This window comes from Balaenoptera physalus (assembly GCF_965194825.1).
Source record: "Balaenoptera physalus genome assembly, chromosome: 1".
Classification (NCBI taxonomy): Eukaryota; Metazoa; Chordata; class Mammalia; order Artiodactyla; family Balaenopteridae; genus Balaenoptera; species Balaenoptera physalus.
In genome coordinates this window covers 122,513,703-122,538,077 of record NC_138882.1, presented here as the reverse complement: position 1 = coordinate 122,538,077, position 24,375 = coordinate 122,513,703, and the positions used below count along the sequence as shown (strand labels likewise).

General features: G+C 40.5%; 1 pseudogene across 1 annotated transcript; it reads left to right on the top strand.

Moving 5' to 3' along the window:
- Window positions 1-939: 939 nt before the first annotated feature.
- On the top strand, window positions 940-16,018 carry LOC309636939 (large ribosomal subunit protein uL6 pseudogene; annotated as a pseudogene). Its single transcript has one exon. The product of its transcript is annotated as a large ribosomal subunit protein uL6 pseudogene (transcript).
- The last annotated feature ends 8,357 nt before the right edge of the window (window positions 16,019-24,375 follow it).

The following is a 24,375-nucleotide window of genomic DNA, read 5'->3' as shown; positions in this document are numbered from 1 at the left end:
GGGCAAGTGTCACCCACTCCCATGCTTGTTGCCAGGACTAGGGGGACTTGGAAAAAGGACAGTTCAAAGGTTAGCACTGCATAGAACATTACATCTAAAAAGCACTTCCACTTAAAAAAAAAATCTTTTACTCCTTCCAAAAGCCCCTCCAAGGAGGTGCTATTAAGCCCATCTTATAGGGGAAGAAAGAGAAGTCAGTACGGCAGGTCACACAGCAAGATAGTAGTGGGGCAGAAATCAGTCCCAGGACCTTCCAAATCCAGGTCGGTTCCACTGAGCCCACTTGAAGCACCTTTCCCGACAGTGCCAGAAGAGATCAGCATGGAGGTCAGTTGCTGTCTCGAGCTATCTAGTTAATATACTTTCATATCAATGTGCCATTTTCTCTTCCTGTAAACAGTCAGTGAATCAACAGATGTTTTACAAAGGAATATTCTTTGGTGGAAAGTTGTAAAATGGGACAAAGGTCTTTAATACTTCACGTTCAGTTGATGAGAAGTTTTCTCTGACTACCCACCAAGTGAGGTCCTCCCTTAAATAAAGTCAAATATGCCATTTGCTTTCATTGCCATGGTGAGCACAGGTAAGGCATATGGATTTTGGCTTTGGTAATACAAAGGAAGAAATGGGGGCTTCCCTGGTGGCGCAGTGGTTGAGAATCCGCCTGCCAATGCAGGGGACACGGGTTCGAGCCCTGGTCTGGGAGGATCCCACATGCCGCAGAGCAACTGGGCCCGTGAGCCACAACTACTGAGCCTGAGCGTCTGGAGCCTCTGCTCCGCAGCAAGAGAGGCCGCGATAGTGACAGGCCCGCGCACCGCGATGAAGAGTGGCCCCCACTCGCCGCAACTGGAGAAAGCCCTCACACAGAAACGAAGACCCAACACAGCCAAAAATAAACATAATAAATAAAAATTTAAAAAAAAAAAAAAAAAAGGAAGAAATGGGACTTTGGAAAGCACTATGTGTTAAACAGTGAATGCCCTTCATTTGGTCCTTCTCACCATGCTTTGTTTTCTGGACTACGCCCCTCAGAACCGTCCATACCTGTCTAGCAGAGGCGGTGAACTGGCAGTACTCAGGCCAGAGCCACCTGGCTGATGGGATTTGACCTCCATAGTTTTTTCACAGTATTTTAAAAAATGTTTATCTGGTAACTACTATTTAACATTTGGTGAAGACCATTAAAAAAAATCAGATTTCTGACCCAACTCAAAAACCAACAAGCTGATTAGAAAATGGACAAAAGACTTGAATAGACATTTCTCCAAAGATATACAAATGGTCAATAAGCACATGAAAAGATGAACAATATAACTAATCATGAGGGAAATGCAAATCAAAACCACAGTGAGATACCACTTTACAACCATTAGGATGGCTATTACCATTAAGAAAGAAAAAAAGAAGGAAGGAAGAAAGGGAGAGAGGGAGGTAGGGAGGGAGGAAGGAAGGAAGATAACAAGTATTTGTAGGATGTGGAGAAATTGAACCCTTGTGCATTGCTGGGGGGAATGTAAAATGGGATAGCCATTGAGGAAAATAGCATAGCAATTCCTCAAAAAAAAAATTAAAATAAAATTACCATACAATCCAGCAATTCCAATTCTGGGTATATACTGAAGAAAACTGAAAACAAAGACTTGAACAGATATTTGTACACCCATGTTCATAGAGTTTTATTTACAATAGTTAAAAGGCAGATGCAACCCAAATGTCCAATGAGGGATGAATGGTTTAACGAAATATGGTATATTTATGCTATGATAGTATTCAGCCTTTAAAAGGAAGGAAATTCTAACACATGCTACAACATGGATGAAACTTGAAGACATTATATTAAGAGAAATAAGCCAGTCACAAAATGACAAATATGTTATGACTCCACCCATATGAGTTATCTATAGCAGTGAATTCACAGAGGCAGAAAGTAGAATGGTGGTTGCCAGGGTCTGGGGGTGGGAGGAATGAGGAGTTAGTGTTTAATGGGTATGGAGTTTCCATTTGGGAAGATGAAAAATTTCTAAAGATGTACAGTGGTGACGATTGCACAATAATGTGAGTGTACTTAATGCCACTGAACTTAAATGGTCACAGTGGTACCTACCTTTTATGTTATACATACTTTACCACAATAATAACATTTTTTCCTGAAAAAAAATAGAATAAGAATAGGCAGTGATATTGGGCCCACATCCTCTCGGTCAGCATATTCGTGACAATAAAGGAAGCATCTGAACAGGGGCTCATGTGAGCCCACATCCAAACAGTAGATTACTATGCCAGCCAAGAAACCTACAGTGAAATTTCAAAAGGATTAAGATTAAAAGGACCGATGCAGTCAAAGAGGATATAAATGACAAACCTTGGGGACTCCAGGTGTTATTTCTGGGAATGTGAGTTTCTTTCTCAAGGCTCACAGGATTGGTGACTGCCCAGGTAAGCATTCATTGTCTGGATCACATTGTACTGTCAGATCTCTGTATCCCCAGGTTCCACATCCACAAATTCAACCATGGAAACAATACGTATTTTTTTAATTCCAGAAAGTTTCAGAAGGTGAAACTTGAATTTGCAACACTCTAGCAACTATTTACATAGCATTTACAGAGGCGTTGGTGGTATCGTGGTTAGCGTAACTGCCTTCCATAGCATTTATATTGTATTTACAACTACTTACACAGCATTTGCATTGTATTAGGTATTATAAGTAATTTAGAGTTGATTTAAAGTATACAAGAGGATTGTGTAGGCTATATGCAAATACTATGCTACTTTATATAAGGGATTTGAGTATCCTCAGATTTTGGCATCTGCAGGGGGTCTTAGAACCAATCCCTCACAGATACCAGGGACCACTGTATATATATAGGTCTCATCTCAGGCAGGACCCCATCATATTTTCTGAGCAGGGAAGACTCTTCTGCATGTGAGTGTTTTTCCTGGGCCTGGTTGGTCAGGTGGAAGACCACTTATAGCACACAGTATGTCTCAGCTGGGACCCAGGTAGCTTGGAGATTTACAAATCCCTCCAGCCAGGGCAAAAAACCCAGGAACACCGTTTTCAGTTCCACATGTAAGAATCTTGGAAATCACTACGCAGTGCTAACAAGTAAAAAGCTGAACAGACTGAAAAACAAGCATTGCTTCTTGGATTCATAAGAGAGCTCCCTTTACACAGGGCAAACCACTGCCCCTAATATTGGAGAGACAGACAGGCAAATGCAGGAAGTCACAGCTTACCTGAGCAGAGATTCTTGAGCAGAAACTACTGTGGGAACCAGTGCCAGGGTAGGAAAACCTGAACTATAATTAATCAATTAAAGAAGGCTCAATGTGGACAAGTCTAAGAGTTAAAAACTACAGGGGACCCAGTCTTAGGGAGAGTCCCAAACTTTTGTTAGTTTTACCTCCAAGAACTTGACCAGTTTCTCACAGCAAATATCTAAGAAAAATCCCCTCAGGCTTCCAGCAGGGGAGGGGGAAAAGGAACCATTTTGAAATAGGTCAGAGCATCAACACACAGCTGTTCTTAATAAGGCCTGCCCCCAGGGGAAACTAGTTAACCAGAGGTAATCTGCTGAGGTATTATCAGAGCCTAACTGGCCTGAAAGGGAAATACCCAACTCCATCCCATCCTGTCCCACCTAAGCGGGGAGAAAAATACATGTGAATTTCAAAGTCCAGAGGCATAGGCTCACCAAGAGACTGAGTCCTAAAAACAGGACTATAGAACTCTCCATCCCTTCCCACACCTCACTGCCACATTACTAAAGGCCTATATACAGAAGTTTCTTTTACCAGGTACATCATGTCCAGTTACCAAGAAAAAATTACAAGGTATACTACATAGAAGAAAAAAAAAACCCTCACGTTTTTTAAGAGACAGATCACACATCAGAACCAGACATGTGTCCCAGAAGTTGAATAATGTCTTAGGGCTCCCCAAAATACTGAGCTGCTTTATTTACCTAACAAATATCAAAAGAAATTAGGATGGAACCTGTTTTTCTGCTAACATTGCTGGTGTTGGAATTATCACACCAGGAATTTAAAACAACTATGATTAATATGCTAAGGGATCTAGTGGATAAAGTAGACAGCATGCAAGAACAAATGGGCAATGTAAACAGAGATGGAAATCCTTAGAAAAAAACCAAAATGAAAAGCTTGAGGTCAAAAACAGTAAAACAGAAATGGAGAATGCCTTTGATGGGCTTGTTAGTAGATTGGATACAGCTGAATAAAGAATCTCTGTGCTTGATACAGCAATAGAAACTTCCAAAAGTTAAAAAGAACAAATAAAAAAAAAACAGAAGTGAATATCCAAGGACTGTGGGACAACTACAGAAGGGGTAACATATGTGCAATAGTAATACCAGAAGAAGAAACTAAGAAAGAAACAGAAGAACTAATTGAAACAATAATTACTAAGAATTTCCCAAGTTAATGTCAGACACCAAACCACATATCCAGGAAACTCAGAGAACACCAAGCAGGATAAATGAAAACAAAAACAAAAACTAAAATAAAAACAAACAAAAAAAACCCCTCCACCTAGGCATATCATTTTCAAACAACAGAAAATCAAAGAAATAATCCTGAAAGAAGCTGGGGGTGGGGAGGGGTGGGGGGAAAAACGTACTTATAGAGAAACAAAGATTAGAATTATATTCAACTTCTCAGAAATCATGAAAGAAAGAAGAGAGTGGGATGAAATAGTGAAGATGTTGAAAGAAAAAACCTACCACATTAGAATTCTGTACCCTGCAAAATTGTCCTTCAAAACTGAAGCAGGAATAAAGATTTTCTCAGGCAAACAAAAATTGAAGGAATGTGTTGTTAGTAGACCTGACTTGCAAGAAATGTTAAAAAAAAGTTCTTTAGAGAGAAGAAAAATGATATGGGTCAGGAACTCGGATCTACATAAAGAAAGGAAGTGCATCAAAGAAGGAATAGTGAAGGTAAAATTTGTTTTGGATTTTCTTAATTCTTTTGACAGATGTTTGTTCAAAATAACAAAAGCAACGATGTATGTGATTAGGTATGCTTATGTATATATCTTTAATATGTGCGTGTGTGTATATATATGCTTATGTATGTTTATATATAAGTAAAATGAACAACAGAAATGACACAAGAAAAGGGAGGGAGAAATCAGGATTATTTTGTTATTATAAGGTACTTGCACAAACCAGGAATTAATATAGACCCAGACTTTACACCGTTTGTGAGAATTAACTAAAAATACATCATAGACTTAAATGTAAAACGCAAAGCTATAAAACTCCTAGAAGATATCACAGAAGAAAATCTAGATGACCTTGGGTAAAGTGATGACTTTTAGATACAAATCAAAAGCATCATCCATGAAAGAAATAATTAGTAAGCTGGACTTCATTAAAATTAAAACCTTTGTTCTGCAAAAGACAATGTCAAGAGGGGGCGGAGTCAACATGGCGTACTAGGAGGACATGGAATTTGTGTCTCCTCACAACTAGGGTACCTACCAGGCACCTGTGGGGGGCCACGGACCCCTAAGGGGACGGGAGGAACCCCCAGCAACCGGCTTGCGGGATCTTGGTTCCCAGGCTAGAGGTCAGGCCCGAGCCCCTGTGGTGGGAGCTCTGAGTCCAAACCGCAGGACTAACAGAGAACCTCAGACCCCAGGGAATATCAATCAGAGTGAGGCCTCCTGGAGGTCCTCATCTCAGCACCAAGACCCACCTCTATCCAACGGCCTGCAACTCCAGTGATGGACATCTCAGGCCAAACAACAAGTAAGAAAGGAATACAACACCACCCAGCAAAAAAAAAAAAAAGGAACAACAAAAACATTTGTTACAGACAAAGGAGCAATGTCAAAACCTACAAGACCAAATAAATGAAGAATGAAACAAGCAACCTACCTGAAAAAGAATTCAGAGTAATGATACTAAAGATGATCCAAAATCTCGGGAACAGAATGGAGAAAACACGAGAAACTTTAACAAGGATCTAGAAGAATTAAAGAGCAAACAAACAGTGATGAATAACACAATTACTGAAATTAAAAATATTCTAAAAGGAATAAATAACAGAATAACTGAGGAAGAAGAACGGATAGGTGAGCTGGAAGATAAAATGGTGGAAATAACTACCAGAAAGCAGAATAAAGAACAAAGAATGAAAAGAATTGAGGACAGTCTCAGAGACCTCTGGGACAACATTAAATGCACCAACATTCAAATTATAGAGGTCCCAGAAAAGGAAGAGAAAGAGAAAGGGTCTGACAAAATACTTGAAGAGATTATAGTCAAAAACTTCCCTAATATGGGAAAGAAAATAGTCAGTCAAGACCAGGAAGCACAAAGAGTACCATACAGGATAAACCCAAAGAGAAACATGCCAACACATATTAGTCAAACTATCAACAATTAAATACAAAGAAAAAATATTAAAAGCAGCAAAGGAAGAGCAACACTTAACATACAAGGGAATCCCCATAAGGTTAACAGTTGATCTTTCAGCAGAAACTCTGCAAGCCAGAAGGGAGTGGCAGGACATATTTAAAGTGATGAAAGGGAAAAACCTAGAACCAAGATTACTCTAACCAGCAAGGATGTCATTCAGATTTGACAGAGAAATTAAAACCTTTATAGATAAGCAAAAGTTAAGAGAATTCAGCACCACCAAACCAGCTTACAACAAATGCTAAAGGAACTTCTCTAGGCAGGAAACACAAGAGAAGGAAAAGACCTGCATAACAAACCCAAAATGATTAAGAAAATGGTAATAGGAACATACATATGGATAATTACCTTAAATGTAAATGGATTAAATGCTCCAACCAAAAGACATAGACTGGCTGAATGGGTACAAAAACAAGACCCATATATATACTGTCTATAAGAGACCCACTTCAGACCTAGGGACACATACAAACTGAAAGTGAGGGGATGGAAAAAGATATTCCATGCAAATGGAAATCAAAAGAAAGCTGGAGTAGCAATTCTCTTATCAGACAAAATAGACTTTAAAATAAAGACTATTACAAGAGACAAACAAGGACACTACATAAGGATCAAGTGATCAATCCAAGAGGAAGATATAACAATTATAAATATTTATGCACCCAACATAGGAGCACCTCAATACATAAGGCAAATGCTAACAGCCAAAAAAGGGGAAATCGACAGTAACACAATAATAGTAGGGCACTTTAACACCCCACTTTCACCAATGGACAGATCATCCAAAATGAAAATAAATAAGGAAACACAAGCTTTAAATGACACAGTAAACAAGATGAACTTAATTAATATTTATAGGACATTCCATCCAAAAACAACAGAATACACTTTCTTCTCAAGTGCTCATGGAACATTCTCCAGGATAGATCATATCTTGGATCACAAATCAAGCTTTGGTAAATTTAAGAAAATAGAAATTATATCAAGTATCCTTTCTGAACACAACACTATGAGACTAGATATCAATCACAGGGAAAAAAATGTAAAAAATACAAACACATGGAGGCTAAACAATATGTTACTAAATAACCAAGAGATCACTGAAGAAATCAAAAAATACCTAGAAACAAATGACAAAGAAAAACACGATGACCCAAAACCTATGGGATTAAGCAAAAGCAGTTTGAAGAGGGAAGTTTATAGCAATACAATCCTACCTCAAGAAGCAAGAAACATCTCAAATAAACAACCTAACCTTACACTTAAAGCAATTAGAGAAAGAAGAAGAAAAAAACAACAAAGTTAGCAGAAGGAAAGAAATCATAAAGATCAGATCAGAAATAAATGAAAAACAAATGAAAGAAACAATAGCAAAGATCAATAAAACTAAAAGCTGGTTCTTTGAGAAATACACAAAATTGATAAACCACTAGCCAGACTCACCAAGAAAAAAAGGGAGAAGACTCAAATCAACAGAATTAGAAATAAAAAAGAAGTAACAACTGACACTGCAGAAATACAAAGGATCATGAGAGATTACTACAAGCAACTATATGCCAATAAAATGGACAACCTGGAAGAAATGGACAAATTCTTAGAAAAGCACAACCTTCCAAGACTGAACCAGGAAGAAATAGAAAATATAAACAGACCAATCACAAGTACTGAAATTGAAACTGTGATTAAAACTCTTCCAACAAACAAAAGCCCAGGACCAGATGTCTTCACAGGCGAATTCTATCAAATATTTAGAGAAGAGCTAACACCTATCCTTCTCAAACTCTTCCAAAATATTGCAGAGGGAGGAACACTCCCAAGCTCATTCTACGAGGCCACCATCACCCTGATACCAAAACCAGACAAAGATGTCACAAAAAAGAAAACTACAGGCCAATATCACAGATGAACATAGATGCAAAAATCCTCAATAAAATACCAGCAAACAGAATCAAACAGCACATTAAAAGGATCATATACCATGACCAAATGGGGTTCATCCCAGGAATTCAAGGATTCTTCAATATATGCAAATCAAACAATGTGATACACCATATTAACAAACTGAAGGATTAAAACCATATGATCATCTCAATAGATGCAGAAAAAGCTTTTGACAAAATTCAACACCCATTTATGATAAAAACTCTCCAGAAAATGGGCATAGAGGGAACCAACCTCAACATAATAAAGGTCATATATGAAAAACCCACAGCCAATATCGTTCTCAAGAGTGAAAAACTGAAACCATTTCCTCTAAGATCAGGAACAAGACAAGGTTGCCCACTCTCACCACTACTATTCAACATAGTTTTGGAAGTTTTAGCCATGGCAATCAGAGAAGAAAAAGAAATAAAAGGAATCCAAATCGGAAAAGAAGAAGTAAAACTGTCACTGTTTGCAGAAGATATGATACTGTACATAGAGAATCCTAAAGATGCTACCAGTAAACTACTAGAGCTAATCAATGAATTTGGTAGAGTAGGATGATACAAAATTAATGCACAGAAATCTCTTGCATTCCTATACACTAATGATGAAAAATCTGAAAGAGAAATTAAGGAAACAATCCCACTTACCACTGCAACAAAAAAGAATAAAATACCTAGGAATAAACCTACCTAAGGAGACAAAAGACCTGTATGCAGAAAACTGTAAGACACTGATGAAAGAAATTAAAGATGATACAAACAGATGGAGAGATATACTATGTTCTTGGATGGGAAGAATCAATATTGTGAAAATGACTATACTACCCAAAGCAATCTACTGATTCAATGCAATCCCTATCAAACTACCAATGGCATTTTTCACAGAACTAGAACAAAAAAATTTCACAATTTGTATGGAAACACAAAAGACCCCAAATAGCAAAAGCAATCTTGAGAAAGAAAAACGGAGCTGGAGGAATCAGGCTCCCTGACTTCAGACTATACTACAAAGCTACAGTAATGAAGACAGTACGGTACTGGCACAAAAACAGAAATATAGATCAATGGAACAGGATAGAAAGCTCAGAGATAAACCCACACACCTATGGTCACCTTATCTTTGATAAAGGAGGCAAGAGTATATAATGGAGAAAAGACAGCCTCATCAATAAGTGGTACTAGGAAAACTGGACAGCTACATCTAAAAGAATGCAATTAGAACACTCCCTAACACCATACACAAATATAAACTCAAAATGGATTAAAGACCTAATAAGGCCAGACACTATCAAACTCTTAGAGGAAAACATAGGCAGAACACTCTATGACATAAATCACAGCAAGATCTTTTTTGACCCACCTCCTAGAGAAATGGAAATAAAAACAAAAATAAACAAATGGGACCTAATGAAACTTAAAACCTTTTGCACAGCAAAGGAAACCGTAAAAAAGATGAAAAGACAACCCTCAGAATGGGAGAAAATATTTGCAAATGAAGGAACTGACAAAGGATTAATCTCCAGAATATACAAGCAGCTCATGCAGCTCAATATCAAAAAAACAAACAACCCAATCCAAAAATGGGCAGAAGACCTAAATGACGTTTCTCCAAAGAAGATACACAGATTACCAACAAACACATGAAAGGATGCTCAACATCACTAATCATTAGAGAAATGCAAATCAAAACTACAATGAGGTATCACCTCACACCAGTCAGAATGGCCATCATCAAAAAATCTACAAACAATAAATGCTGGAGAGGGTGTGGAGAAAAAGGAACCCTCTTGCACTGTTGGTGGGAATGTAAATTGGTATAGCCACTATGGAGAACAGTATGGAGGTTCCTTGAAAAACTAAAAATAGAACTACCATAAGACCTAGCAATCCCACTACTGGGCACATACTCTGAGAAAACCATAATTCAAAAAGATTCATGGGGCTTCCCTGGTGGTGCAGTGGTTGAGAGTCTGCCTGCCGGTGCAGGGGACACGGGTTCGAGCCCTGGTCTGGGAGGATTCCACATGCCGCGGAGCAACTGGGCTCGTGAGCCACAATTACTGAGCCTGCGCGTCTGGAGCCTGTGCTCCGCAACGGGAGAGGCCGCGATGGTGAGAGACCCGCGCACCACGATGAAGAGTGGCCCCCGCTTGCCACAACTAGAGAGGGCCCTCACCCAGAAGCGAAGACCCAACACAGCCATAAGTAAATAAATTAAAAAAAAAAAAAGATTCATGCACCACAATGTTCATTGCAGCTCTATTTACAATAGCCACGACATGGAAGCAACCTAAATGTCCATCGACGGTTGAATCGATAAAGATGTGGCACATATATACAATGGAATATTACTCAGCCATAAAAAGAAATGAAATTGAGTTATATGTAGTGAGGTGGATGGACCTAGAGTCTGTCATACAGAGTGAAGTAAGTCAGAAAGAGAAAAACAAATACTGTATGCTAACACATATATACGGAATCTAAAAAAAAAAAATGGTTCTGATGAACCTAGGGGCAGGACAGGAAATAAAGACATAGACAAAGAGAATGGACTTGAGGACACGGGGAGGGGGAATGGTAAGCTGGGACGAAGTGAAAGAGTAGCATTGACATATGTACACTACCAAATGTAAAATAGATAGCTAGTGGGAAGCAGCTACATAGCAGAGGGAGATCAGGTCAGTGCTTTGTGACCACCTAGAGGGGTGGGATAAGGAGGGTGGGAGGGAGACGCAAGAGGGAGGGGATATGGGGATATACGTATGCATATAGCTGATTCACTTTGTTATACAGCAGAAAATAACTCAATACTGTGAAGCAGTTATACTCCAATAAAGATGTTTAAAAACAAAACAACAAAAAAAGACAATGTCAAGAGAATGAGAAGACAACCCAGAGACTGGGAGCATGTCTTGCAAAAGACACATCTGATAAAGTATGTTATCCAAAATATACAAAGAACTCTTAAAACCCTACAATAAGGAAATGAACAAACCAATAAAAAATGGGCCAAAGACCTAACGAGACTCACCAAATAAGATATACAGATGGCAAATAAACATATGAAGTCTTTGTCACGTCTACTGCAAGAATGAAGACCATTCTCAGCAATCAGGCTGTCCACATTCTAGAAAATATTGACATTACTCTGAAAGAACACACAGTTATTATGAAGGGCCCCAGAGGAATCCTGCAGAAGGATTTCAGTCACATCAAAGTAGAACTGTTTCCTTCGAAAGAAAAGAAGAGGCTCCAGGCTGACAAATGTTGGGGAAATAGAAAGGGACTGGTACCTCTAGCACTATCTGTAGTCACGTACAGTGCATGACCAAGAGTGTCACCCTGGGCTTTCATCACAAGATGAGGCTGTGTATGCTCACTTCCCTGTCAATGCCGTTATTCAGGAGAATGAGTCTCTTGTTGAAATCCAAAATTTCTTGGGTGAAAAATAGATCCACAAAGTTTGGATGAGGCCAGGAGTTGCTTGCTCCGTATCTCAAGCCCAGAAGGATGCAATAATTCTTGAAGGAAACAGCAGTGAACTTAAATCAAATTTAGCTGCTTTGTTTCAGCAAGCCACAACAGTTAAAAACAAGGATATCAGAAAATTTCTGGGTAGTATCTATGTCTCTGAAAAAGGAACAGCTCAGCAGGCTGCTGAATAAGTTTTAAGATGTCCAGCGATTGTGCATTGTCCACATGATCCAGCAGTTGTGCTCCTTGGTATTTACCCAAAGAAACTGAAAACTTATGTCCACACAAAACCCTGCATATGGATGTTTATGGCAGCTTTTCTCGTAACTGTCCAAACTTGGAAACAACCAAGATGTTGTTTCGGTAGGTGAATGGATAAATAAACTGAAGTACATCCAGACAATGGAATATTATTCAGCACTGAAAAGAAATGAGCTATCAAGCCATGAAAAGACACAGAGGAAACTTAAACGCATATCACTAAGTAAAAGACGCCAATCTGAGAAGGATACATACTCTATGATTCCAAATATATGACATTCTGGAATAGAAAAACTATGGATATGGTACTTGCCAGGGGTTAGTGAAAAGAGAGGGATTAATAGGTGGATCACAGATGATCTTTAGGGCAGTGAAAACACTGTATGATACATGCCATTATACATTTGTCTGAACCTGTAGACCGTACAACACCAAGAGGGAACCCTAATGGAAACTATGGACTTTGAGTGATTATGATGTGTCAATGCAGATTTACCAATTTCAACAAATGTAGCCCTCTGGTGGGAGATGTTGATGATGTAGGGAGGCTATGCATGTGTGGGGGAAGGAAGGTATATGGAAAATCTCTGTACCTCCCTCTCAATTTTGCTATGAACCCAAAACTACTCTAAAAAAAATAGTCTTTAAAGAAACCCAGGAGCTGGCTGAGGTCTCCCTGATACACTGAGGTGGGCCTCACAGTGACGGGCCCAGCAGCCCACTGCAGCAGCGCCCCCTGGGGCCATATTGTGGGAGTGACCCTGGACTGAGTAGGAGAGGTACCAAGATGGTGTTTGAAACAAGCACCAGATCAAAGAACAGATCTGAGAAAACAGACAGAGGATATGGAAGAAGGAAGAAGAAGGAAGCCCATCAGTTGGAATAGAACCACTAAATTGGAAGAACTAACAAGATGACAAATTGGGGGGAAAAGATAAGAGTTAAATTAGAGTCAGAGTGAGGTGCCGGGGCTTCTATGGCTGGTTCCATTTGTACCTCAGAAGCACAGAGCCCCAGCCTGAGTACTCCTGTCACATATGGGTATGGGGTACTTCCTCTCCCTAGAGACAGCTACATGTGTCCCTGAGAAGGGGGAGAATACCAAACATATCGGATGCCACCAGAAATACATTTATGGAATTTCAGTTCTCTGGAAACCTCTCAGACAATGTCCATTTCAGTAGTATCATAAAATGACTTCTTCAACAGGCACAGTTTATAAGAGTAGAATTAGAAAGACAATTATAGAAAACTCTGACAGTTGTGCAAACAGAAAATTGTTACTAAGGGCTTACACAGTCAGTATTTGCTAACGTCCTGATCTTATGTCCAGTAGGCACTGGATTGTCAGGTTTCTGTGATCATGGCAGATGGAAGAGTTTCAAACTAAAGGCTTAATTTGTCCACGGACTGACATCCTCCTGGCCTTGAACCGATTTCCCATGACTGACTTAGTAATATAATTTGTGGTAATAATGTGTTAACATGTCATATAAATCTTCATATATTCAGCACTGACTTTATTATTGTGGGCCTCCTGGGGTGTGGATTCATTTCCTGTTAGGCAGCCTTTACATAGTTTTTGCTTTCCTTAGCCCATTTGTGCGAAGCTGTGCCTTTTTACTATGTTCGTACAAAGAAGTGTATGGATAGGCACCTAAGCGCCATATTAATTGTTAACCCAGACCGGAGAAGTTACATAATTTTATTTCTTTTATTTAATATACATTTCATTGTACAGAAAATAAAAGTTAGAAGGAAAAAGCATTACGTGTTAAATTAGTTAGAAAGAAAACTCAGTTAAGTTTTAATTAAATTAATTTTACTTAAGTGCTAATATTTTGAAACCCAAAACTAGAACCAGAAATTCTGTTAAGGCGTATGGGCTATACACAATGGGGAGAGTTGTGTCCCAGAAGTTGAATAATGACTTAGGGCTCCCCCAAATACTGAGCTGCTTTATTTACCTAACTAACAAATATCAAAAGAAAATAGGATGGAACCTGTTTTCCTGCTAACATTGATGATTGCTAGATAAATACAGAAAGGTCTGACATACGGTCAGGTATCAATAAAGGCAAGGGCATGAGTCCTAATTGAACAGCTATTGTGTGCTAGGATTTCACCAGGTTCTGGGTGTACTGGGGTGAGGAAGGGGTCAGGTTAGGGAGACGGGAAAAGCAGTTCTCTTATGTCCAAAGTTGTCTAGGCACTTCCATGGCTGAGTTCTCTGAATTCATCACGCACTACCCCACTTCCCTACTTTCAATAAGCTTGTTGCTTGGGAACTCACATAAAATGTGAAGTGGGAGCATTGCAAAGCAACCTGTCATAACCCACCATGCCCTGTTTTATTACCTTTATGGTATTTCAAGGTGAAAGCCTATATTCAGCCTTGTCTTTTGCTTTCTCGGGGAAATTCCAGACGGTTGCAGAGAAGCTATGAAGCTTCTCTTGCCAGTTGGTGGGACCTTGTGCTCTCACACTCTGATCTGCAGGAAGCAGGTCCAGAGGTCGGCTCTTCTCTACGACAGGGATTAGTCTAGGAGCCATTTACGAAGCTGGGCATGACCGCCAGTCCCTTTATCTCCTCTTAAGTTCCACAGTACAAACTTAGATATGGAACCTTTTTTTCTTTCTTTTTTTTTTTTTAAAAAATTTGAGTTTTACATAAAGAAATAGCTTGGAAGCTATTTCCAGACCAATTTATCTGCTGTTATGGGAACCCTCTTTAAGGAAAAGACATAATCTGTCTGACATCCTTCATCCACCCACTCCCCTTTCTCTTTCCTAATGAAAAATGTGCTGTGGTGAAACTCCCTCTGCATCAATCTTAGGCTCCAAAGGCCATCTGGCTAACGCAGGACACTGTACTTTCTTGTGACAAGAAAATGAACATTTTTTTTTAAGTGAACGAAAGTAATTCCTCACATTTTTTCAGATATAGCAAGAAACTGGAAGAGAATCCTAGAAAAGAGTTAGCAAACATTGCCAATAGGCCAAAGTCTCTTCATATTTAACAGGAAGAGGGTGTTTGACCTTTTCTCCACACCACTGCGTATGTGAATTTCTGACCTTGCCCCTGCATTTCTTACTTGCTGTCTCTTGTACGGCAGGTGGTAAATCATCACTCCGCCGAACCCCAGCCCTGCTGGAAAGTGTCTCTGACTCTAGAAAGCACACTGTAGGTGACTGTTCAATTAAAGGCACATGGTCTGCAGTCAAAAGATCTCCATCTGGGACCTGTGTCCATCACGTACTCACTATATAACTTCGAGTGATGTTATTTACACTAGCGAAGCCTGATTCCTCATCTGAAAAACGGGATAATAATAGTACTTACTTCAGTTTCCTCATCTATTAAACGGAAATAATAACATTACGTATCTCCCTGGGTTAGTGTGAAGATGAAATAGAGGACACAAGGTGCATAGCATGGCGTGTGGTATACAGCAGGCTTTCAAAAAATGATATTTACAAGGATGATGACAATGAGAGGATGGCACTGAGAAAATGACCCGCAGTTTAGGTCAGGACACACCAACACCGAGTGAGAAGAGCTCTCCTCCGGCCAGAGTGCAGTTTCTCTTGCAAAATGCCTAAAAGGCCTTGCTGTAGTTAGGCTAAACTAAGTTTATTCCGCTCTAACTACCCATCAGTTGTCTTTATACCTGTATGTCCCACAAGCAGCTCAGATTCAATGTATTTAAATTTAGGCATCTTAACTCTTTTTGACTCTCATGTCAATCATGTCCTTCTTTCTGTAGTATTTTAATGTTACCTATGCATCCTGCAAACCAGCAGCCTGAGAGTCACCCTGAGACCTTCCCCAACCCTCTGCCTCCCTAATCTTTCACCTCCTGAATATGCCCTGAATCCATCATTCTCGGACCTTCCATATCATCACTGCCTAATTCGAAGCCTCAACCCCTCTCTCCTGCACTACTGCAATAACCTCTTAGCTGCTCCTACTCTCTAATCTCTTTGTTCTCTGCTCCACCCTCCATACATCCTTACCACACACGTGATCATTCTAAAAAGCAATTTGATCGGTGTCACTTCTCTGACTAAGCCCCTGCAATAGCTCCCTACCAATAAAAGGATTATCTCCAAACCCCTGGCCAAGTGTACAGGTCCTCCATGCTCTAACCCTCCCTTCTCATGCCAACCTCATCCCTGCCAATCTTTCATGATTGTCGAACATTCCAACAGTGAGAAACTCTTATAATCTCAAGAATATTGTAGGATCCAGACTCCGAGATGGTCCCCAATGATCCCCACCTCCTGGTGTTCACGACCTTGTGTAGTCTTCTCCCACTTTGTACCAGAGTTGGTCTGGGTGACCAACAGAATGGCAGAATGATAATAACCTAATCACTCCTGAGATTAGGTTATAATGACAAAGGCTTCTATCTTGGACTGTCTTTCTCTTGGATTACTTGCCCTATGGAAAGCCAGTTGCCATGTCATGTGAGTAACACTATAGAGAGGCCATGGTGAGGAACTGAAACCTCCTGCTGAGTCACGTGAGTGAGCTTGGAGACTGCTTCTCCAGCCCCTTCAGATGACCGCAGTCCCAGCCAACACTTGAGAGCAACCTCATGACACACCATAAGGCAGGACCATCCAGTTAAGACTCTCCCAGATTCATGACCCTCAGAAACTATGTGAGATCTCAGATACTTACTATTGTAAGCTGCTAAGTTTCAGAGTAATTTGTTATTCAGCAATAGATAATTAATACAAAAATCATCTTCATTTAAACCTCCTTTCTCTTGTACATTCCTTTATACATGATATATACCATCCATCCATTGCCACCATGCAAGCCTCAGCTAAAAAGTCGCTCACTCTATAAAGCTGTCCCACTCCTCCTCCACACCCTGTCTGCACTGTCATTTGTGTTTACACAGCATCTGGTACTTAACTCCACTGTGACCCTTGTCACATTGTCCTCTGTGATGGACTGAATAATAGTCCCCCCATGATGTCAATGTCTTAATCCCCAGCACCTATAAATGTTACCTTATATGGCAAGAGGGACTTTGCACATGTGATTAAGTTAAGGATCTTGAGATGGGGAGTTTTCCTGGATTATCTGGATTTCCTGGGTTACCTGGATATCATCATAGAGACCCATATAAGAGGGACCCAAGAGGGGTCAGAGTGAGGGGAAAAGGTGACGTGACCATGGAAGCAGACAGTGATGTGCTCTGAAGATGGCGGAAGGGGCCACAGGCCAGGAAGACAGGCAGCCACTAAAACCTAGAAAAGGCAAGAAGGCAGATACTTCTCTAGAGCTTCCAGAAGGATGTGGCCTCCTGGCACCTGAGTTTAGCCAAATAAGATCCATTTTGGATTTGTGATCTCCAGAACAGTAACAGAAGAAATGCGTATTATTTTAAGCCACTAAATTTGTGGTCATTTGTTACAGCAGCTATAGAAAACTAACACATCCTGTATTTCTTTATTTATCCTGCCCTCCGCCCCCCTGCCCCATACACAGTAGACTGTTAACTGCTTGAAGATCGTGTCACATTTATCTGTCCCCAGGACCTAAAATAATGTCTGGCACATATCAATAAATATGTGTTGGCTAGTCAAATAAATGAACTAGTCTAAACTCTTCAGGTTACAACTTGAATATTTCACTATACAGTGGCCCCTCAGTATCTGCGGGGGATTGGTTGCAGGACCCTCACAGATACCAAAATCCTCAGATCCTCAAGTCCCTTATATAAAATGGTGCAGTATAGTCGCCCTCTGTATCCACGGGTTCCTCATCTGCAGATACAGAGGACCAACTATATAATCAAAGGTAATGACTTCCTTCAAGCAATTTTTTTTTTCCTGGAAAAATGTCACTGGTTTTCATAGATCCAGATAGAAATATAATTCCTGTCTAGAAAAAAAATCTCAAAACTCTCTTATTCTTTTGCTCCAAAAGAATGTCAGAGGTCATCTCCTGGGTGTAATGACTGAGATAGAATATATTTCTGGAGTAGATCCTTTTCTTCTTAAGTGTGAGTCCTAAAAGAGGCATGAAATTGTGGGCAGAGCCCAATGGAGTAACACAAACGTAAGTAAAGGGCTGAGATCTGGGTGGTGGCATCTGCATTTCTGGTCATTAGCATTTGATATACAGAGAGTGCCTCTACTCTGCCCTTAACTCTCCATGAGACCCTGAAAAAGCCACTTATTCTCAGTGTCTTCACTTGTATAATTAAGTGGTTAATTAAAACTCATTCAGTATTTCATTTAACAAATATTTGTTGAGCACCTACTATGTTCCAAGCATAGTTCTCAATGCTAGGAGCACAGATTTAAACAAGATTCCCTGCCCTCATGGATTCTATGGAAGAAAATAAATTAGGGAAGGGGCTCAGTGAATACAGGAGTGGAGGTGGATGAGGAATTTAATTTCAGCAGGGTGGTCAGAGAAAGCTTCATTGGAAAGGTGAAGTTTGAATAAAGTCCAGAGAAAGTTAAAGAACAAATCATCCAAATAATTGGAGGGAAAGCTTTCTAGGAGTAAAAACAGCAAGTACAAAGGCCCTGAGGCAGGAGGGTGCATGGTATGTTTCTATGTTCGAAGACTAGCAAGGAAGCCAGTGTGGCTGGATTGCAGTGAGCGAGAACTGGAGTGAGCAGGAGACAAGATGAGGAAAGGTTTTAGGGAGGGACCAGATAATGTGGACTAGTGCTGACTGATATAAATAATAAATATAATTCAAGCCAGAAATGTGAGCTACATATGTCATTTTAAGTTTTCTCTTAGCCACACGAAAAAAGTAAAAAGAAACTTGTGAAATTATTTTTAATAATGTATTTTATATATCAAATATATTCAAAATATTATAATTTCAATATATAATGCATGCACCCCAATGTTCGCAGCAGCATTATTACAATAGCAAAGATATGGAAGCAAGCTATCAACAGATGAATGGATAAAGAAGATGTGTGATATATATAGAATGTGACAATGGAATATTACTCAGCCATATAAAAGAATGAAATTCTGCCATTTGCAACAAATTGCTGCCATTTGCAACAACATGGATGGACCTACAGGGTATTATGCTAGTGAAATAAGTCAGAAAGAGAAAGACAAATACTCTATGTTATCACTCACATGTGGAATCTAAAAAAAGAAACAAACAAATGAATATAACAAAATAGAAACAGATTCACAGATATAGAGAACCAACTGGTGGTTACCAGTGGAGAGAGGGAAGTGGGGAGGGGCAAGACAGGGGTAGGGATTAAATGGTACAAACTACTATGTATAAAATAAATAAGCTATAAGGATACATTGTACAGCAGAGGGAATATAGCCAATATTTTATAATAACTTTAAATGGAGTATAATCTATAAAAATATTGAATCACTAAGTTGTACACCTGAAACTAATATAATATTGTAAATCAACTATACTTCAATTAAAAAAAAAATGAGACTGTTGGGAAAACATTATGGATGTTTTCATGGGTTTTAATCCCTTGGTCAAAGCATTGAGCTTTTCTGAGCCCCTGTGTCTTCCCTGTAACATGGAGACACCATTTCAGAAAGAGGACCCCCAATGCAGAGGGGGTCCAAAGGCAATAGCGAGCCTGGTCTGCTCCGGGATGACCAATGTAGTTGAAGAGGAGAAGCAAGGAGGAAAGTAGTAGGAGATGTGGTCAGAAGGTAATGGGAGGTGGGTGTTCAGGAACCATGCTGCTCTTTCTCCAACTTCAGGGAATATAGGGAATAATAAGTAAACTCACCAACCAAGCCTAGGTCGCTATGTTGTGGTTAAATACTCAGCTCCAGACTCTTCTAGGCCAAAATGATCTATTTCTGTGGGGTTTTTTTTTTCCCCTTTTCATTTCCATAAATACAGGTCATCTAATACATATGGAAGGTGTAGACAATTTGAGCAACAGTGTTCTTTTGATTTGCTCCAGAAGGAGAAAGCAGTTCAGAGGCAGAACTGCTATGTAGGTGATGAAGTTTAAGCTTTTGGGTTTTTCACGTGCATAGGTCTCTTCCAAGGCTCTGTCTTTAATTTTGTATTCGTACTTTGATCTTCCTTTCCTTAAAGAAGGATTCTCCAAATTGTATAATCTTTGGGACCAACAAAACCTAGATCTCCCCCTACTTAGGAAGAACATTCCATCGTAGGCCTCTCTTAGGAATAAAAATAACTGACTTGGGTAAAAGTCGGGGAGGGACTTGGACACACTTGTCTGTTAAGCATAGCTGGGGAGGGCTGGTCATTTATGCTGCAGGAAAGGAGCTGACACCCACCCAGCTGCCACCCTTTGGAAAGGTAAAGTTAAACAACGAAAATTATGCAGGAAGAGTTATATGTTTGTCCTTCCCAAATCTGTTTGATTGTAAAATCAGGTGCGTTGCTTTAAAATGTATAGGTTCCTGGGCCTTTCCCCAGATCTACTGATTCAGTCTCAGTGGTAGGGCCCAGGAATCTTTAAGAAAACTCCACCTGTGGACACCAGTGTGTTAGGGTTTCTGAAGCATAATTTTGAAATAATGATGCATAACTCTGAGAATTTCTGGAAGGAAGAGCAGCCTCAGTCCCAGAAATGGGGTGGGAGAGTTCCTGAGCTGCTCGTTGTTGAGAGAGACACTTGATCAATGATTTATAGTCTGGGTAGCTCTTTCCCTACCCTCAAAAGTGCATCCAATTAAATGAAAGCTCAGCATCGGCTCCCTAAGACCAGGCCCAGGTAAAAGAAGATGGACTCCAAGATGCTGCCTTCAGGTGGCCTCCAAGGATGTGGTCATGTTCGTCGCCCAGGAGGAGTACCGCTCTCTGCATCTTCAGGGACCTGCATCAGAGCGGTGGGAATCATTGCTTCCTGTACTTCCATCTTCCACACCGGGCATGAGTCTGGGGGCCACAGGGAGAGGCTGAGGAGAGCAAGCCCAAGGGCATCCATGTACAGGACAGAGCTGCAGTTTAGAAAGGCAAAGTAATGGGCTCAGGGTTACCCAACCAGTAGATGGTAGATCTGGGATGATGTAAGACTGAAAGTGTCAGGGAGAAATAGACTTAGTTACATACAGCTAAGCGAGTTTGCATCATAGGGAATTAAATGTTTAGAGTCTAACCAGTTGATGAAAATACAAAAAGAGCTGAAAGCAGTCATCTCTGCTTCAGTCTCACAGTTTGTTGGGGAGGAAGGTGGGGGGGGGTGGGATAGGGAAGCAGAATCCTACCCGGGGCTTCTCTGCAGACGTACAGAATGGAGAGGGGGGCCCACTGGCTAGATCACAGAGGGAGCCTGTGCAGGTGCTGAGAACTTGAGCATTAGTCACATGGGGAAGACATTAAAGGAGACAGGGTGGAGAGGAGCCTTGGAGAGGGAGTTAAGAAGGGGGTCAGCAAGTCACAGCAAGTTAAGAAGGCTAATCCAGAGGCAGAACCTCACTCCCCACTAACGGAGGTGGGATAGACCCCAAGAGAGTGGCTTTAAAAAAACTCTGTTACCTTATTCAAAGGACTCAGCATAAAGGAGGCCCCATGACCTTGTATATTATTAGAGAGGTAACATAAAAAAGATATATATTTCCTCTGATTCACAAGACACCAGCTTCCAGGAATTAATAAAAGAAAGTGAAAAATCTCTCAATACTAACTCGCAAATTTTGCAAACCTGGCATGTAGCAAGGAATCAGAGATGGGTCAATACTTTTAGGAAAATGTACCAGAAAGAGCACGAGGTGAAAGGGACTGAGTCAGAGGCAGTATCAGCTTCTATTTTCAGAAAACAGCAGCCTTGGACACAAACCAAAAGGCAGGCAGTATGCAGGCACTGGCCCTGAGAACAAGCCCACATCAAGCTCTGGTCACAGCTGTGCACAGAGATAGCAAATCGCTCTTTCCCATCTGAGGAACTAAGATAAAGACTGCATGACAATATAGTTCTTCCACAAAGAAAACTTGCACCAGTGGGCACTCTGCCTCTGGGTTAAGACTCTTTCTGCCCTCCCCATTGATCTGCAGCCTCTAGTGCTAAGTTCTTTCCCAGCCAGAGAACGCTTGCTTGCCATTACTGGACGTGCTCAGCATTCGGGAACTCTCCTATCATAGCAGCTAGGTAGAGGCAGAGGCAGAACCCAAGCAAGAACCTTCACACTCTGACTTCAAGTTTGGCTTTGTTTGTCTTTCTTGTAAACCTGGATCTGTGGAAACCCAGGCCAACCATCCATCCACATTCATCTACCCGGGAAGGTGTCAGCACTAGTGCCAGGTACTGGGGATAAAGAGTCAAAGACATTGTGGGACCAGATGTGAGCGTGGTACTGTCATTATAATGGTCTGACCATGAACTTGCTACCTCACTCTCTAAGCCTCAATGTCCTCAACCTTAAAATGCAGCTGAAGATAGAGTTGGATGGGGAATTAGAAATAATATGTAAATTGCCTACAACTGCTCCATAAGTGGCATTTATTACTAGTATTACAGACTGTTAAAGGAGGAGACACCTGAGTACACTGAAGTTTACAATGTAGTGCTATTTTGCACCATGATATATTTATATGATATTTCAGAGAGCAGAGGGGAGGCTTCTAAATCAATACTGGGCAAAGCTGTAAAGTGAAGTTTCAGAATTTTGATGGATGGGTAGGAGTTAGCTAGGTAAAGAGGTAGGCAGAGTGTTTCTGGGCAGGGAAGGCAGCGTGTACTAAGACACAGAGGCGTGAAATGCCATTATGCACAGTTTTGGAAGAAGGTCCATGGAAGTAAAGAAAGGGCTAAGGGGGTGGCTGTGACCCAAAGAGGATGGTCAGGGGTCAAAGCACAAAGGGCCGTGTGCTAAGCTAAGAGGGTTGAACTTGAGTCTTGATGCTGGGGAGAGACATGGAAGAGTTTTAAGTATAGAAGTATGATCATATTTGTGGAAGGGGTAAATTGGACAGAAGTCAAACTAGTGGCAAATGCTTAAGTGCCAGCTGACGATGTAAAATCCAGGGCTCATTTAGAGACATGTATTTCAGACCTACAATGTCATAAGAACTGGCATTTTAATTTAGTGCCTCAGTGTAAATCTTATCGACAATAAATTTGGGGAACAATTGAGATGCAGTATCCAGTGATGGATAAGAGTATAGGCTCTGGACTCAAACCGTGTTTGAAACAAGTCTCTGCCACTTCCTAGCTGTGTGATCTTGAGCAAGGTATTTGTGGATCTCGTTTTGCCCATCTGTAAAACAGGAATAATAATAGTACCTGCCTCAAACAGCAGCTGTGAGGATTGTATGTGGTTAGAACAGTGCTGGACAGAGCAAGCACTCGTTAGTGTTGACCAGTAGTTAGGGGTGGAGGTGGTGCGAGGCAGGCTCTTTGGCCTCCAAGTCACTGACTCTCCATGAGACGGTCACCTTCATTGACTTCTTGGCTCTGACTCTATGGACACGGATTAGCTGTCAGTTAAGCCACATGCGTGACAGTAACTCCCAGTTACTCATTTTATGTAAAAATTGCATTTTTAATACTCACTCGAGCATCAAGTAAATTATAATGCTTAAAACAGCTCAGTTAATTATTTCAAGCAGCACAGAACAAATCTACACTGTCATACTTGGGGTTTTTTTTTTTTTTCTTTCTACTCCCATCTATTTCTTAATATATGAAATATTCAGTGCTTACAAAATAATATATGTAATATGTATGTTACAAAGCATCACGACAAACCCAGTGAAATCACTGTTCTGGAGCATTGCACTGAGTATCCCTATGTGCCTGCTATGGTCCCCCAAATTCGTATGTCCTAACCCCCAAAGTAATGCTATTTCGGAGGTAGGACCTTTGGGAGATGATTAGGTCATGAGGGTGGAACCCTCTTGAAAGGGATTAAGGTACTTATAAGGAGGTTTCAGAGAGGGCCTGTCCCTCTGCCATGTGAGGACATAATGAAAAGAACCAGGAATGAGCCCTCACCAGACACCAACTCTGCCAGCATATTGATCCTGGACTTCCAGTCTCCAGAACTGTGAGAAATAAATGTACATTGTTTATAAGCTACCCAATTTATGGTAGTTTGTTATAGCAGCCTGAACGACTAAGCTAGTCTTGTATTAGTTTCCTATTGCTGTTGTAACAAATTACCTCAAATGTAGATGTTCAGTGGCTTAGAACAACAGAAATTTATTACCTTAATGATCTGGAGGTCAGAAATCTGAAATGGGTCTCACTAGGATAAAATCGAGGTGGCGGCAGAGCTGCATTTCTTTCTGGAAGCTCTAGAC